Here is an 18,729-nt window from a genome sequence, read left to right as displayed (position 1 = left end):
CTGAAATTTGGTATATGTTGTTGGTATATGGTCTCTAACAATCATGCAAAAATTGGTCCACATCGGTCCATAATTATATATAGACCCATATAAACCGATCCCCAGATTTGGCTTGCGGAGCCTCAAAGAGTAGCAAATTGCATCCGATCCGGCTGAAATTTGGTACATGGTATTGGTATATGGTCTCTAACAACCGTGCAAAAATTGGTCCACATCGGCCCATAATTATATATGGCGCCCATATAAACCGATCCCCAGATTTGGGTTGCGGAGCCTCAAAGAGAAGCAAATTTCATCCGATCCGCCTGAAATTTGGTACATGATATTGGTATATGGTCTCTAACAACCATGCAAAAATTGAGTCGTGAGTCACGCTCATGGCAACGGCGTGAATGTGCGTGAGCGTGATTAATAAACCAAAATGTCGTGCGTGAGCGTGAGTCACGAAAATATTATCTTCGTGAGTGTGCGTGAGTAAAGATTTACGCTCACGAAAATAATCCCGCTCACCAACATAAAACGCTTAAAAGTTAAATTTATTTGCAATTGCAGTGACACCTGGGATGTTAAGAGTGTAATAACGCTCTCGATTTTAATAATGCTCGTATTTTCAGACACGTCGCAAAGGTAAATTACTCAAAAAATTGTTCGTGAGTGACGACATTTTTCGTGAGTCACAATATTTTTCGTGAGTCACGGTATTTTTCGTGAGTCACAACATTTTCGTGTGTGAGTGTGCGTGAGTACAAATTTTCTTTTCGTGAGTGTGCGTGAGTCCTACCAAACAATATCGTGCGTGAATGTGCGCGAGTAAGATTTTTCCGTCGTGAGTGTGCGTGAGCAAAATATTACTCACGTGCACACCTCTAATTTATAGCCCCCATATAAACCGATCCCCAGATTTGGCTTGCGAAGTCTCCAATAGAAGCAAATTTCATCCAATCCGGTTGTAATTTGGAACATGGTGTTAGTATATGATCTATAACAACCGTGCCAGAATTGGTCCATATCGGTCCATAATTATATATAGCCCCCATATAAAACATTCTCCAGATTTGACCTCCGGAGCCTCTTGGAGGAGCAAACTTCATCCGATCCGGTTCAAATTAGGCACGTGGTCTTAGTATATGGTCGCTAACAACCATACCAAAATTGGTCCAATCACACAAAAATTGGTCCATATCGGTTCATAATCATGGTTGCCACTAGAGCTAAAAATAATCTACCAAAATTTTATTTCTATAGAAAATTTTGTCAAAATTTTATTTCTAGAGAAAATTTTGTTAAAATTTTATTCGGTTCATAATCATGGTTGCCACTCGAGCCAAAAATAATCTACCAAGATTTTATTTCTATAGAAAATTTTGTCAAAAGTTTATTTCTATAGAAAATTTTGTTAAAATTTCATTTCTGTAGAAATTTTTGTCAAAATTTGCTTTCTATAGAAAATTTTGTCAAAATTTTTATTTCTATAGAAAATTTTGTGAAAATTTTATTTCTATAGAAAATTTTGTTAAAATTTTATGTCTGTAGAAAATGTTGTCAAAATTTTATGTCTACTTTGTCAAACTGAATTACATTCGTATTGGATCGATCTTTTTTGATTTAATATATACCACGTATGGACTTACATACAATTTAGAAGATGGTGTTAGGAGGTTTTAAGATACCAAGCCATCGGCAAGCGTTACCGCAACTTAAGTAATTCGATTGTGGATGGCGGTGTTTAGATGAAGTTTCTACGCAATCCATGATGGAGGGTACATAAGCTTCGGCCTGGCCGAACTTACGGCCGTATATACTTGTTTTAATTGAAATGTAGTCAATCATGAAAATAATAATATCAATCACCCATTTTGATTGAAAACCAACATAATTTTCAATTAAAAATTTAATTGACTTTTGTCACGGAGTTAATCAATTGTGTGATTGAATCAATTAAAATTTTAATTAATTTAGCGACAAAAATCAATCAAATATATGATTGATTCAATTGAATAATGAATTGATATCAATCAACAATTAATATATTGCGCACCCAAAATCATATTTAATTTGGTTTGAAATAAAAGAAAATATGCGTTTCTTATAAAACATATTCAATAACATATTTTCTTCTTGCGAATTATGCTAAACAAAAGAATTTGGTTCTTGTTATTTGTGTTTTGTTCTAACATAACTTGCATATACAACTACGATCAATAATAACTAATGCTTAGTATTAAGTTCGTTTTTGCGAAAAACGAATATCTTCTGTAAACTAAATAAATTTTTCTGAGAGTAAACAGAATAGTTAAGATTTATTTTTGTTCAATTAAAGTTTTTGTTTGTTAAACATTACCTGTATAGAATGTCAATTTGAATTCTTAGTTCCAGGTTGCAGTTTTGTAATCTTTGTAATCTGTTTCCGTTGCAGTCTTTTAGCATAAAAGGTGTATTAAGGGGCTCGGTTTAATTTAATTTTAGTAGCAATTCCTTTCCAAAATTTCCACACATTGCATATATTTTTAAGGCACCAATTGATTACTTCCATTATTTTATTGGCAGCATACTCTCCATGTCTCTCTTTCTAAACTCATATATGTTTATAGGCTATTTCTAAATTAATATATGTTTGCATCTAAGCATATTATATTTACAAATAGTTTATGTCCCAAACATAATATGTTCTAACATATTAACATAAATGTCCCAAACATGTTATGCTAGTTTATGAACATTATATGCTTGCACTTAAAAATATTGTGTTAAAAAAATTTAGTTCGAAACATATAATTTTTACACCCAAACATATGGAAAACAGTCTTTTTCGTCCGTGTAGAGATTGTAATGCAGCTCATTAGGTTACTTATCATATATACTGTTCTCTGCTTGGGTTAAAACTGAAAAAGACAGATAAAACAAAAATGCAATTTAATGCCAACGCTACTTCGCAACTTGAAAGTGAATCTTCCAACCAACCCGCACCGCTCTTGGTTTTAAGAAAACTGGAAGAAAAAAAATTACAATTTTAAAAGATCAATACTGTACTCACCTTTTGATTGCAAAAATATTTTTATGCTAGATTTTTTTTTTTTTCATTGGAGAACGGTATTCATATTTTACACTTGCTTACCTTCAATAAACGTAGATTGTTTTCCATTTTTACAATATCACAAACAAAGGTAATTCCAAATGCATTCTGTCATTTATTTTTTGTGTCCTTTACCGCAGGGCCATCTGTTGTTGCACACTTTATTTATTTCAACCCTTTTTATGACTTGTATTCGAAATATTTATGAACATATTTCGAAAGCAGTAGACAGAATGTTGCGATCGATGTTTTTCAATCTACGCGAAAAACAAAAACCCAACCGTTCGGGAGCAACTGCACTTTACTGGCACCTCGCCAAATCGCTTGAATTTCAAGTATGTTACGTAGTTTGGACTTCCGATTCTAACAAAGTAAAAATTTTGGCCTTTCCAACGACACCAAGTTTGTTCAAATTGAGACATAAATGACTGAGATATAGCAAAATATTGAATGAGTTTTACGAGGTTATTTCTAAAGACCCGGGTACTTCCGAGCCAAAATGTTTACTTTTTTAGAGTCAGAACACCTAACTACGTAACATACATTAAATTCAAGCGATTTGGCGAGGTGCCAGTAAAGTGCTGTTAAGCCATTGAATCAATTAACCTATTAATTTAATCCGTTTCCAAATTCAATTAAGTGTTTAATTGAAAAAAATTCGGTGATAATTTCTTGTGTGTATATATGAAGAGTTTATGTCGTTAATTAATTTTAAGTTTTATTACAAATTCAATAATTTAAGTCTCATATATTCAAGTTATATTTTTTCTATTTTCAGATAAAGTTTCTGCAAAACAAGCAAGGTGAGTTGAAACTTTTGTCGAATGAGGAGAGATTATTACATTTGAAGGGTATAAAGTTAAAACTTTACTTTAACGCTTTAATGCCGTCAACAGATAATAATATCTCTGAATCTTATGATCCTCAATGATCTCGTCATTAGGCTACCCAGCAAAAACTCTCATTTTTGAAATAAGCTTGGTGCAAGTCGACATTATCGCTCTAAAATGACCAAGTTTTCCCTTTTACTTTTCTTTAATAATTCATTTTAAAGAAAAACTTTTTCAATTGTTGCTTTGGATCATTCCCCACCAAGTTATAATGCAATTTCCCAAAAAAGTTATAACATTATTCTGTTTTAAGATATTTGAATTTTGAAAAATGAACTTAATGCCCGCTTTTATTTTTGAAAGTGTCCGTCAACTCCTCTTTGGCTACTTATTAATAAAGAGGAACTAAACTTTGTTTTTATACATTTTACTGTTTAATTTTTCAGTGTTTCCTCCTTTTTCATTTTACTGTCTCAACCCTAAAAATAGTACAGTGTCCTTTCGTTATTTTTTATGAAGATCCCTTTGTAATTTTTGTATATTTTCCACCGTTTTTTTTTTTAATTTGATTGTTTTCTTCATAGTTGGGAAATCTCCAATTTCAAAAGAAAACATAATTCGACTGTTTTGATTTTTAAAAATGTTTAGGACATAGGACTTTCTTACATATTTGGGCTCTATAGCGACAGTCGACTAACGAAAATCCCACTTGAATTTCTGCCTAACCTTTATTGTCATCTCACTTTGAAATAGTGATAAATGTAATGCTTTGTTGAACACAATCACTTAAGGTAGAGATGTTAAAATGTTTCTTTGTTACTCACAAGCTTATGCTCACAGACAATTTCGTAGAGATCGACATAATGCTAATTTAATTCATTAAAAGTTTTTATAAAACAACAAAAAAAAAAAAACATTTGGCGACAACCCCAGATTGAAGCAAATATGCAACAAATGGTTGTACAATGTTATTATGATACTTGTTACCTGTTATAATGCGTCTCTGATGGTGTCATTTGCCATGTATTTTTTCGTCAAAGTGTTATATGTACATAAATCAGTGAAAAAGAGAGGGAGAGAGAGCGAATATATGTAAGAGGTGTGTCTGTGAGTGTGAATATGACTGAGAGCAATAGAGGGAGAATGCTAAAGTTTGTAATGAGATGTTAATAAAATGTTAATGTTTATTATGTGCTTAATGTGTAAAATAAAACAGCATGATGCTAATGCGTCCTTACCAACAAAATCAACATGGGGGATTAATACAAACACGTGAGAAAATCATCTCCACGCCCACACAAACATGAAGATAACAATTATTGTTTGATCATTTAAAAGCAGATTACATAGTTCATGTAGGCGGAAATTACATTCACAATTGATAAATTTTAACCCTTATATGCTCAACAGCATCTATGCACCCAAGAAAGGCATTGACATTTTTTGGAAATTAATTTAATTTAATTTTCTAGCACGAGATTATTAGCAATCAGAGTCCTATTGGTCCTAGACAATCCATATATACCTCATATACCTCAGGCCATCTATTTACATATTGTGCTCAAGATACTTATTTCAATTTTTTATGAGACTTTCGTGAAGTTCCGAACATAGAATATTTTTGTCACAAAAACAATATTGAGATTGTAAAATGCTTCTACTAAATTTGGATCAAACATGTTTTGGGGTTTGAAATGTTTTCCCTTTTCCTATAATAAAATCAAAGCCCAAACACACAAGTTTTCCTCACGTCAGTTGTACACCCTCATAAAAAATCGCTTCTGTAACATATACTCCCAAACATATTTTGCTTCAAGCATATACATTTTTGGATATTGCCCAAACATTTATATGTTTGATCTCTTCCAATATATAATATGTTTGAAAGCATATTGGTCTAAACAATATATGTTTGGGTAGTCTAAGTTCCAAACATTTTGTATTTTTGCATCCAAATTCAATAATGTTGTCTTCCAAAAAACAATATGTTATTATGTGAACATATAATATGTTTGGAAGCATTTTGCACCCAAAAATATTATATGCTTAAAAAAATTCTCCCAAACAATATTGTGCTCAAAATTTTATTTATTTATTTACATATTTACAATCATAATGAATTATGAAAATAAACAGGTAATATAGGTGCTAACAACATAGGTTTTCGACCTGAATGCTCAAAATTTTGTTTCTGCCTAATTGTATATTCCCCCACATCTTTCTCACTTCCACGACATTTTTTAGTTCTTAGCACCTTTTTCTGTAATACAAACATTGTAGAAGAAATTATTCAATTTTTTTTTATTTTAATTTTACCTTTTGCCGGACGGGGATTCGAACAGCGGACCACACAGTTTGTAAGGATCAAAGAAGTAGCTGATCAATTGCCCAAGGAAAAATAAAATGTTAATTTTGTAATAACAAGCAACAACCACCAACTTAATTCAATATCGCTCCCTGTTAAATAGCGCTCCAAGCTACTAAACACATGTATGTTTATAGGCTATTTCTAAATTAATATATGTTTGCATCCAAGCATATTATATTTACAAACATTTTATGTCCCAAACATAATATGTTCTAACATATTAACATATATGTCCCAAACATGTTATGCTAGTTTATGAACATTATATGCTTGCACTCAAAAATATTGTGTTTAAAAATTTGTGTTCCAAACATATAATGTTTATAGCCAAACATATGAAAAACAGTCTTTTTCATCCGTGTAGACTGTGAACCATCCTAATTTGAAATATGCTCCCACTAAACATACTCTTTCCAAAATATATGTGAAATTATTGGAAAAAATTTCACAGAAAAAGTGTTTAAACAAACCCTTTGAATATCAGAGGAATGTGAAAATAACTTAAAAATAATTTCCCTGCGGTTGCAATATTCTTTCAGCAAACGTTGCATATATTTAAGTTGAGAATAAATTGGAATTTCTTGGATTTGTGGTAAATGTCAAACCAGAACAACTCATTGTGGTGTGAACGGTGAAATGTTTTGGAAAAACGAATGAGGAAAACGAGTAAGTAAGAACATAGTATTATATAATGCTCTAAATACAACACCTAAAGAGAAAATACTTTCCTCCGGCACGAAATTTTAGACAAATGAAATGTCCCTTTGTTACACGGACGGAAAAGACTGTTTTTCATATGTTTGGGTGTAAAAATTATATGTCTGGAACTTAAATTTTTTAACACAATATTTTTAAGCGCAAGAATATTTATTTTCATTTTTAAATGTGCACAAAAACACCTTAGAATATAAAAACTTCCATGGTCCAAAATTTTGTTGAAATGTACCTGTGTCTATCGTTTTTGTTCTTTTGGGAGTTAGTAATTTGTATTATATTTAATTACCTAATATTACCTAATTTTTCGAGAGAGAAGAGAAGAGATGATATAAATTTGTATTCGTCCCTTCTCATAAGATACACTGGTAGTAAAGCCTTCGTTAACAAAGCGTGTCTTAACCCTTTCGACCCCGAATTTTTATAGGTATCGCTAATTTGCTTTTACTTTTAATCATGTTGAAGTCATTTAAGAAACGTCTAGCCAAAATTTCGGGTTGCCACGACCATTCGTTTAGGAGGTAGAGAATGTTGCCTGTGGGAAACTTTGGGCAATTGTGACTACAAAATAGTTTGTTTTGTAATGATAGACGTATTACGTTTTGTTGTTATTTTACAATAAATATATACTTAGGTACGTGAGTGGAATTTCACTCACGCTCAAACACATTAACGAAGAAATATTTGTACACACGCACGCCATTTGGGTAGGAATTCACGCTCACGTCAATTCACGAAATGAAAAGTTATACTCGCGCACCCTCACATATGAACAACGTTTATGCCTCACTCTTTCGCACGATTCACGACAATTTTCGTACTTCACGACAAATCTCGTGATTCACGAATATTTTCGGAACACGACAATTTTCGTGGCTCAATAAAATTCTAGTAATTCACGAAATTTCTCGTGACTCACCCCATTGAAATCTTAAGCGTGATTAAATAAGTAAAGGTGATTAAAATCAGTGAACGTGAATTTGTTTGTGATTGTGACTTTTTGTGTCTCTGTTTTACCGTGAGCGTGAATTTTATCGTGAACATGAATTTTATCGTGAACGTGAATTTATCTTGAGCGTGAGTTGGATCGTGAAAGTGAATTTTGATGTTTACTCATTTTTGTTTAGTCCCGTTCACGCACATTCACGAGATTTCGTTTAAATTTCATTCACGGCAAAAAAAAACATTTTCGTGAATCACACGTGACTCGCGAAAATGTTTTTTTTTTGAACCCATGTCAATTTAACTGGCGGTGTAAAAAAAACAAAGTATTATAAAGCGCCAATATTCGTGCAAATCCACTAGTATGTTGCCAAGATTCCTTCCAAATTCCCCCTGCACTGCAGATATGTTTTCCACATCATCGCCGCATTTCTCGTCACTGGGGAATCCCAATCGAAGTTCAAAATTTGTTCACAATTATTGTTTTTCAAACCTTTTTCTCTAGGTCTTATGTTCAAAAATATTTAATTTTACTACCACAATTGCCCACAGTTGCCCACAGGCAACTTTTCAAATTTAAAAATTTCTCATCTGTTGTGTTTTTGCAATTCTAAGATTTGACTTCCAGAAATATTTTATTCGACATGTACTACAACAGATTTAATAAAAATTTTCAACATTTTAGTTGAAATTTTTGAAAAAAGTCACATGTATAAAAACCTCTTTTTAAATTCGCATATATTTTTTTGAGGAAAACACTTGTAGCTTTCGATACCGTTACAGTTTTATGAACAAAAACAACGCTGACAGCGAGTCTCAAAACACAAAAAGTTGACCACAGGAAACTTTAGGGTCGAAAGGGTTAATGAACTATTTTCGTTATATCAATGAAAGGCTATCGTCGGTAAAATGTTGATGAACTTGTCTCTGTGGGTATACTTGACTGTTTCACTTACATGATGAATACTAATTTTTCAAAATCTTAAATTAACCCAAAAAAATTGGCTTAAGTTGGTTATTTTGAGGACCGCAGTTGTGGTCCCTATATTTAATTTTGTTTGGACCAACTAAAACCTTAACATTTTGTAAAATTTACGCTGCCCTTTTGCCTAGACACTTATTCACAAAGGCTATGAAGTTTTGGCAAGTTTTAAGAATCACAAGTTAAGCCAATGCCCCATAAAGAACATGCTGTACTATAAACTAACACAACCACAGTATGTAGCAGATTAGAAAAGCCACTACAAACGAGACTTTCAAATCCCGAATAATGTGCCAACAATAGCGGGTAAATGATTAATTATTCAAAATTTTACGAAAGTAATGACACTCGATAGCGCTAACGCAAGAGTAAAATATGCGAACGATATGGATGGATTTCATTTCATTGTGGCTGCTGTGGCACAAGGGTTAAAGTGTTAATAAGCTTCTAATGGAAAGCAGAAAATGAAGTTAACCACTGACTCTCTCAACAGTCACACTCGCTCACACACATAACATTGAAATTGCTTAAACCATGACTTTTGGGATATTAAATTTAAAACCATTAAAAGTACATAAATCTTTTAATCAGAGTAAATTTAATTAAGGAATGCTCTCGTCTCTTGGCCCTTGAAATAAATGAGGCATACTTTATTGGCAATGGGAAGAAAGACCCAAGAAAGTTTATTAATCTTTGTTTGTTCACGAATTAAATCAAATTTAACGAATTAAATCAAATTTAACGCATTCAAGTTTAATTAAAAGATATAAAAGGTCAGAATTCTAATATAGAACAACAACACACATATCCATTCACACCACTTGCCTTCCTCAAATGACATACACACCCACACTCACCCATTGTGCCTCACGTATGTTAAAGAAAATTTGTGGGAGCACGAGAGAGAGAGCGTATATGTATGGAGAAATACTTATCAACTCGTAAAATATTACAACTTAATGCCAAATAATCAAAACAATTTGTTCTCAACTAATTATTGTAAAACAAACAACAACTCCAACAACCGATACCCATAACGTCCTTCTGGCATCTTGGGAGTCGTGTGTAGGAATAAGACCTCAAGTCCTGTGGCCTGGAATAAGGTGAGGATGTTGTTAAAAGTACAAAACAAAATTTTTTATGAGCAATTTTTATAAAATTTCCACTAGAGTTAGTACAGGAAGACATGAACGGACGGGGGAACAATGACCGCATGCATAAATGTGGATATGGTCATATAGGAGTGCGTGAGTGTGTGTGTTGGAGTTGTGGCGGAGAACGTGCGATAAGAATTTATTATAACGATGTTATAAAATGTAATGAGCTTTTACACTTTAGTTTATGGGAATATCTGGCAAAACGTTCAACATAAATACAACAAACGCATCATCAAAGCTTCACCCACAAACACACATTCATGCAAACTTTCAAGAACGTGACTATGAGTACTCGAAACGATGAATATCTATGCATATGGGTAATAGTACAACGAATTGGATACTTCCATATAAATAAATGCCATTATGTACCAATAGTACCCACTCACAAAGGACATTAGCGTAATCGGAGCTTCATTCACAATGCAAATAAAGAATAAAATAACATTTGAAAAACTGCATAAAGATGATTTGTCTGAACTGATGGGAAAAGTATGAAAAAGGATATTAATCCAAGATTATTACAATGGTGAGATGCGTTCCTTAAAAACTGACAAGAGAGAGCTACAAAGTCAAACAAGTCAGGCAATTTCGCATCACATATCAATGGTACTGAGAAAGTAAGTAAGAAGTATCCAGCAAAAAAAAAAAAATTAAGTTGTTCCACTAAAAATTCTTTTGCGGGATCTCCCATCAATTTTTGTCCACTTCCGATGAAGTTCATTTGCACCAGTCCATAGTGGTTCCACATCGCTTTTTTGGAAATAATTTTGCAACTTTTGAACGGATAAAGATATTAACAAAATGTTTTGTCTGAAAGCTGAGGTGTATTCCTTTAAGTATGCATCCACCGGCTTACCTGTAGGCGTTGAAAGTTGGTCACCTCGGGGGTATGACATTTTGTTTTAGCTGTCAACTCCGCATATTTGCACCGATTTCGGTGATGTTTTCTTTGATGGATAGAACTTGTAAAGTTCGCGTACGTACGAGATTATCTTTTGCTGTTCGCAAAATATGGGCCCCACAATTTATTTTGTTGCGAAATTTTGAAAGTTACTATTTTGAGTGGAGTCGTAATTTTTCTTCATTCTACATTCCTTACAAAATTCTCCGATTTACTTGAAATTTTGCACAGGTAGTAGAATTAACATTCTAGCTACCCACGCCGATTTTGATTTACATCGGTTTATATTTATGTAGTTATAGCCCCCATATAAACGTACATTTGTAGCAATTCATTACTTTATCCGAGTTATTGGAATTTTTCGGGTAAGGATTTTTTTCTCAAAAATTCCGATTTTTGGGAATTAAAAATATGAATTGAAACCTTAATAACTGTTGTACTAATTGTGAAATCATTATTAGTTTTATTGATTTTTGCAGGGAAAATTGTTTTAGGAAATATTGCTGAATATACCATTCCCAACATTGGTATCAACAATTCCCAAAATCCCCAAAGTGGGGAGGTATGTTGAAAAAACTTTATTTTTTGTAATTTGTATATTTCTCAGCTGTTTACTGTTAGGATGTTGAAACCTTTTACAGTTGATTAGTGGACACATACGGCATTTTGGAAAGCGGATGCCGGATCGGAGGAAATTTGATACTGCAAGAGTCTCCGCGAGCCAAATCTGGTTTACGTGGGGGCTATACCTACCCAGCAAAAAAATTTGGAAGTTCTTCTTAAGGCACAACTTTAAAAGCACTTCCAAAAATGTCCTCCCAAAGATGTTCTTTATTTTAACTGCACAAGAAGTTCATTTAAGACAATTTTTTATAACTCGCTTTTTTCATATTTTTAATGGGAAATTTGAAGTTTTGTTGTTTCAAATGAATTAAAAACGGATTAAAAATTAATAAAGTAGTGAACATTATTTAATTTTTGCTGAAAACAATTCTAAATTTTTTCTAGAAAAATTGCGAATTTTTGAAAATATTTCATGTCAAACGTTCTAGACAAGCGTTATAATACATTAAAAAATACTTGTTTGGCGACGCTTTTTTTGCTGGGTATGGCTAATTTGCCGTAATAGCTAATTTGTAATACCATCCGACCTACAACTACGTGTGCAAAGTTTCAAGCAGATAGCTGGTTTCGTTCGGAAATTAGCGTGATTTCAACAGACAAAAGGACATTCTAGATCGACTCGAATTTAACAACGACCACCATATACTTAATGAGTTATACACGCACAGAAAAAACATATTTGGACATGGTTGCCGCATCCATTTAATGCTTATTTAGAGTATGTAATTGTCGCGAAAACCATGTATTTTGTCTTTGTAAAAATAATTTTCGAGCGGAGAAAAATATATGTTGGTAATAAGCATTTAAATGGTTCTCAAATGCCGCAAACATGTTCTATTATTTAAATGATAGAATTTGAGACCATTATATGGTCAGGAAAATCATGTATCTGACCATTCAATTTTTTGACTTTTTTGCAGAGAAAAAAATATTTTTATAGTTTGCGCATAGACATGTCTACAACCATTACATGGCCATAAAGACCATGTACATTGTTTTCGTGACCATTTAATTTTTTAATTTTTTTGCAGCGACAAGAATTTTATAAAAACATTGAGCAGGTACACACGATTTTCATTTTGCGCGTCAGTCGTGTGTTGATTGTTTCTTGGAATGGACGGAGAATACGGAATTATTGTGTTTTGTGTTAATTTATTTATTCAGAAATGGCACGTGGTTTTATGTGAATACAAAAAAGGAAAGTGTAATTGAAAAAAATATACCTGGTTTTTGTTCTGCATTTTGATATATGGTATAATTTATTTTTATTTGCAGTTACATGATGTCTGCGTTTGTTCATTTGATGGGCACGAAGTAAATATGGAATGATTACTTATTGTTGAAATTGAACCAAACTAGAGTGTGTAAAAATATGTGAAGTTTGCTTGCACGACATTATAAATACAAATAAACAATGAATTAGTTTATAAATAAATAAAAACAAATAAATAAAGTTGATTTTGTGTTTTCTTTTCTCAAGTGGCGTCCTTTTTTCGACGACGAAAAAAGTTTTTTCATAAAAATCAAAACATTTTAGGTTGTGACCATGTTCTTTTAACTAGAAGAAAAACATTTTTGACGAATAACATAACATTTTAGATCGTGACCATTGTCTTTTAATGGAAACAAAATTCTTTTTATCAATATAATAACATTTTAGATGAGGACAATTGTATTTTTCTTAGAACCATGTTCACTGAGCCAACATGGTTGCAGGTTAAAATGTTACATGGTCGCCGCAAAAATAGCTGCTATCATATTATTTTGCTCTTCGAATATGATTGTGGCAATCATGTTTCTTCTCTGCGTGTAAGATCAATATTTGGATGTGTTACAAACGGATTGACAAAGTTAATTAGAGATCGATCCGAATTTTGCAATTAGAGATCGATCCGAATTTTGCAAATACCTAAGGCATTCCACGTTAACGATGATCGGATCGAAATATTGAAATCTGTATCTTGTGAGCACCAAATTATGAACTAACGCAGTGATAGATAGCGACGCTATATTCTTAGAAATTCGGGTAGTAACTTTAAATTATGAGTCATCACATTAAGTATATCAGAAAAATATTAGTATTTGAAGCCGATATTAGTCTGAGATTTCCCCTAATAGATTAATACATAGTCGGCTAAAATCTACTTTTCTTGTAGGAGGAAATGGTTTCTTCATGCTGGTCAAAATCGACTAATAAAAATAACTGGATCAACCTGTTTGTACCGACTTTTATAATGTGTTTAGACAACATTGATTCATATAGTTCAGAAAAGGGAGGCAACACAGACTGTGAAATGTCCAACCGATTTTGATGTTTATAACAATATCGACTTTCAATGAAATATGGGAAAGATAAAATACAAAATAAGACTTTTACTACCCATTTTATATAAATACCCTACCGACTCTCATACATTAGAGCAGATGTGCGAGACACATGCATAATTTCTATTATTTTATATTTTTAAATTATTTGATTAAAAAAGTAACCTGGAAAAACTGGGTTACGTCGCGTTTAATCTGTCGAGAGACTTTTATTCGAATAAAGATTTTTTAACTTACATCTTTAAAATAATTAAAATTTTCTACATCACACCTAGAGATCTTTTTTCTCCAGTTTAGCTTAGTAATTTTCAACAGAGTCTTATATTGTTTCCTTGGTGCATTCTCTTCTCGACTCTTTTAAACGTCGACTTCAATGAGCACGATAACTTAAATACGATTGGCTCAAGGTAGCAATTGAAAGAGGCTATTGTCTTTAAAACGAATTAGTAAAACAAGGCTCGTGGTAGCCTTGACAATTGGTACTTTAGCGATTTTGGTCACTATTTAATGGTGGTTACGGCCCACATCATATAAAGAGACGTAGGTTAAGATGTTGAAAAAATCTAGAACTCGCGAAACCATGGACGATAGTGGCGGTGTATTTTCCGTCAACAATTCTACGTTCCCTGGCTCAATCCAAGCGGGTTACATAAGAAATACCTCCTGAATTTTTAATGACTACCAAATTACAACTACATTTTGCGGTATAGAAGTGCCAAGGGCCGATCATTTTACGTTTTTTTTTGCAAACTGTGAGCATATGCTAAGAACTGGCAAAACATGTCTGTGTCCTTGCCAAATACTACATAAGAATCAATTTTTGAACTATGTTAAGTACTAAAGCCACAATATATCCTCGGATGAGCCATTGCCTGAACCCTGCATACGAAATTTAAATATTTCTCCATTAAAAATATCTGAGTGGCACCTACGGTGGCACATATGAGCCCAACTCGAAGGATGGTATGACTGACAACCAGAGACTTCAAATAAATAAGTGCCATTCTTCGAGAAGCTTTGTACAAAGCATTCACACGAACACCCAAATACAAACACTTCCATACAAATTTGAACTTATTTGAGAAAATCTTTGTGTTTTGTGAGAGCAAATATTTTTTATTGCTTTTAACATCTATTTATTTATTTTTATTGGCATTAAAACTCCATGTTTAATGTATGAAGAGCTCAAGGAGAGCAGTCCACACAAAGAAACAATTTTCCACAAGTACATCATTGTGAGCATAAGCGCCCGCATGAATGTATAAGTTTGAAAAGGTGGTGATGAACAATGTAAACACTTGGAAGAAACGATTGACGGATATGTAGAGTTCTGTATGAAGTGCAAAAGATGAAGGAAATCTACAGTGTGGTTCATTTGGAAATCTACAGTGTGGTTAATTTTTGAAAGAAACTGATTTGCTATCATATACACGCTCACAAAAAATCGCTTCTGTAACATATACTCCCAAACATATTTTGCTTCAAGCATATACATTTTTGGGTATTGCCCAAACATTTATATGTTTGATCTCTTCCAATATATAATATGTTCGAAAGCATATTGGTCTAAACAATATATGTTTGGGTAGTCTAAGTTCCAAACATTTTGTATTTTTGCATCCAAATTCAATAATGTTGTCTTCCAAAAAACAATATGTTATTATGTGAACATATAATATGTTTGGAAGCATTTTGCACCCAAAAATATTATATGCTTACAAAAAATTCTCCCAAACAATATTGTGCTCAAAATTTTATTTATTTATTTATATATTTACAATCATAATGAATTTTGAAAATAAACAGTTGATATAGGTGCTAACAACATAGGTTTTCGACCTGAATGCTCAAAATTTTGTTTCTGCCCAATTGTATATTCCCCCACATCTTTCTCACTTCCACGAGATTTTTTAGTTCTTAGCACCTTTTTCTGTAATACAAACATTGTAGAAGAAATTATCCAATTGTATGATTTTTTTTATTTTAATTTTACCTTTTGCCGGACGGGGATTCGAACAGCGGACCACACAGTTTGTAAGGATCAAAGAAGTAGCTGATCAATTGCCCAAGGGAAAATAAAATGTTAATTTTGTAATAACAAGCAACCACCACCAACTTAATTCAATATCGCTCCCTGTTAAATAGCGCTCCAAGCTACTAAACACATATATGTTTATAGGCTATTTCTAAATTAATATATGTTTGCATCCATTTTATGTCCCAAACATAATATGTTCTAACATATTAACATATATGTCCCAAACATGTTATGCTAGTTTATGAACATTATATGCTTGCACTCAAAAATATTGTGTTTAAAAATTTGTGTTCCAAACATATAATGTTTATAGCCAAACATATGAAAAACAGTCTTTTTCATCCGTGTAGGGAAGCAAGAAATCGTGAAGCCTTATTGAAGTTTTCTGAAAATCCAGTTTTCTTCCGAAAGTATTTATTTCTCATATTAGGTACAATTAGGTACACTGGAAAAATATTGTCGTGTTAAAGTTTTTTTTCCAAATTCAAAAGTCAATAGAGTTTTCATTGAGCTAACATATTGTTGGACTAAGGTCAGTTTGGCTTTAATAATTCTGTAAAAGTTAATTAGATCGCCTTTATATTTACCTTATGTGTGCCCCCTTCCATATTTCCGCCAATATTCGGGGGCGAACGTATTTTTTCTTTGTGTGTGAAAAACACAAAAACAGAATGAAAGAACAACCTTTGCAACACTCATTTTCAAAGCGTATTAGTTTTTGCGTTCCTTACCCCGAAGAAGTTGAAAGAAATAATTGTAGGTTTCAAGTTGAAATTATTTGACTCAATTAATTATACCCGGACGGACGTCTGTCTGTATACACGCAAAGAAAAAAAACGTTTGGAAAACGTGTACCGAAAAAGTTTTTCTTTTGTTAGAGTTTTTTGAATTGCTTCGAAAATTTTAAACTTTTATCACCAAAAAAATTCGTTTGTTACAAAATTTTTATTTTTTCAATAAAAAAAGTTATTTTTGAAATAACAACACAGTCCATTTCGTTTATATCAAACACTGTTCTTTTCTGACTTTAGGTCTTTAATAAGACACATTTTATAGTTCAAAATTTAATATAGTACAATGTAATGTTGAACATTTTTTCGGAATCTTCCGAATATATCTGGAATATATGTAAAAAAAAAACAAGAGCAAAAAAAAACTTTGGCCGAAGCAGGGATCGAACCCACGACCCTTGGCATGAGAGTCGGACGTAGCTACCACTGCTCCACGGTGCCAAACTAAATGTTTTTTTCTGTTAAATAAACTTTGTTTATTCGGTTCGTGGGCGCCGCAAGCTATGCTATATAAATATAAATTATATGGATATTTATCTATTGATGACCATAACAGGTACATAGCTCAGTGGTTAGTGTGTTGGCTTACAATGTGCATGGTCCGCGGTTCGATTCTCCGTCCAGGCGAAAGGTAAAAAAAATTTTAAAAATTTATAAAATTGTATAATTTCTTCTACATTGTTGGTATTACAGGAAAAGGTGTTAATAACTAAAAATCCTCGTGGATGTGAGAAAGATGTGAGGGACAATGCAATTAGCAACAAAATAATGTTTTTTTTTTTTGAGCTAGTCTTTATGAAATTGTTTTTACATCCTGGAAAAGAATAAACGTTTATCACAAAAAGGATATACTTTTCTTCCAAATACACTTCCTTACAGCGAAAAGCAAATGAGAAACGAACTTTGTTTGTCTAAAATTTCGTTTGGGAGGAAAGAATTATTTTTGTGCGTGTATGTAATTTTGTGTGCAAAGCGCAGCTCGCAGTTTAAGTCCGATCGTTCTCAAATTTGGCACAGAGTTTTACTTTCAAAGACAATCGCTATTTGATTTTTTTTTAATCGGTTCAGATTTAGATATAGCTGCCATATATGTTTATCACCAATCTGGTCATAATTGCCGTATAAATATAATCGGTTCAAATTTAGATATAGCTCCCATATACATCTTTTGTCCGATTTGCACTTATATGACCTCAAAAGCCAGAGCTTTGCCCTGATTTGCTTTACATTTTTCACAAGAGGTACGTTTAATAGTATCGTTAATTTTGCCAAATTTGGTTGAAATCGGTTCAGGTTTAGATATAGCTCCCATATATATCTTTCGTCCGATTTGCACTTATATTGGCTCAAAAGCCAGAGCTTTGCCCTGTTTTGCTTAAAATTTTGCACTAGGAGTACGTATAGTATCATTATGTGTGCGAAATTTGGTTGAAATCGGTTCAGATTTAGATATAGCTCCCATATATATTTTTCGCCCGAATTACACTCATATGCCCACGGAGGCCAAAGTTATACTCCCATTTGTGTAAAATTTTGCAGAAATAGCAGAATAATTACTAGATATAGCTCCTCTATATATGTACGCCAGAGTTGAGATAATATGGTAGAATGTTTCATATTTTAATCCCATTTTGAATGGGACTTTCTCCAATTGACTTGAAGGTTTCCACAGAGAATATATTTAATATGCTATTTAAGTGTGTCAAGTGTGATCTAATTTATAGAAATGTAGTCCACCCACATATACCAACATTTTACACAAAATACAGTGATTATTTCCCCATATCGTAGTCGTATCCTACACACTGTAATGCCAGACCTTCCACAGAATGGCATATGTATCACCCGATAAATCATAAATGCTCTTTTGTACAATTGCATTCAAATTGCTCTAGCTTTATATTTCCCATATTTTTTACTAACATTGTGTTTCATCCCAGGACGTTAGCCGATTTAAATTTTAATTCTAGAGATTTTGTAG

General features: G+C 32.7%; 1 long non-coding RNA gene across 1 annotated transcript in view; it reads left to right on the top strand.

The window, feature by feature from the left end:
- LOC142241180 (uncharacterized) overlaps nucleotides 1–18,729 on the top strand; it is a 378,900-nt gene that overhangs the window by 221,719 nt on the left and 138,452 nt on the right. The window contains exon 4 of the long non-coding RNA XR_012723517.1: nucleotides 3,852–3,876. This is a non-coding gene — a long non-coding RNA (uncharacterized LOC142241180). The remainder of the gene's footprint in view (nucleotides 1–3,851; nucleotides 3,877–18,729) is intronic.

Source organism: Haematobia irritans, chromosome 5, assembly GCF_050003625.1.
Source record: "Haematobia irritans isolate KBUSLIRL chromosome 5, ASM5000362v1, whole genome shotgun sequence".
NCBI classification, from domain to species: Eukaryota; Metazoa; Arthropoda; class Insecta; order Diptera; family Muscidae; genus Haematobia; species Haematobia irritans.
Note: the sequence above shows the minus strand (reverse complement) of the source record. Positions and strands in the feature narration are given on the sequence as shown.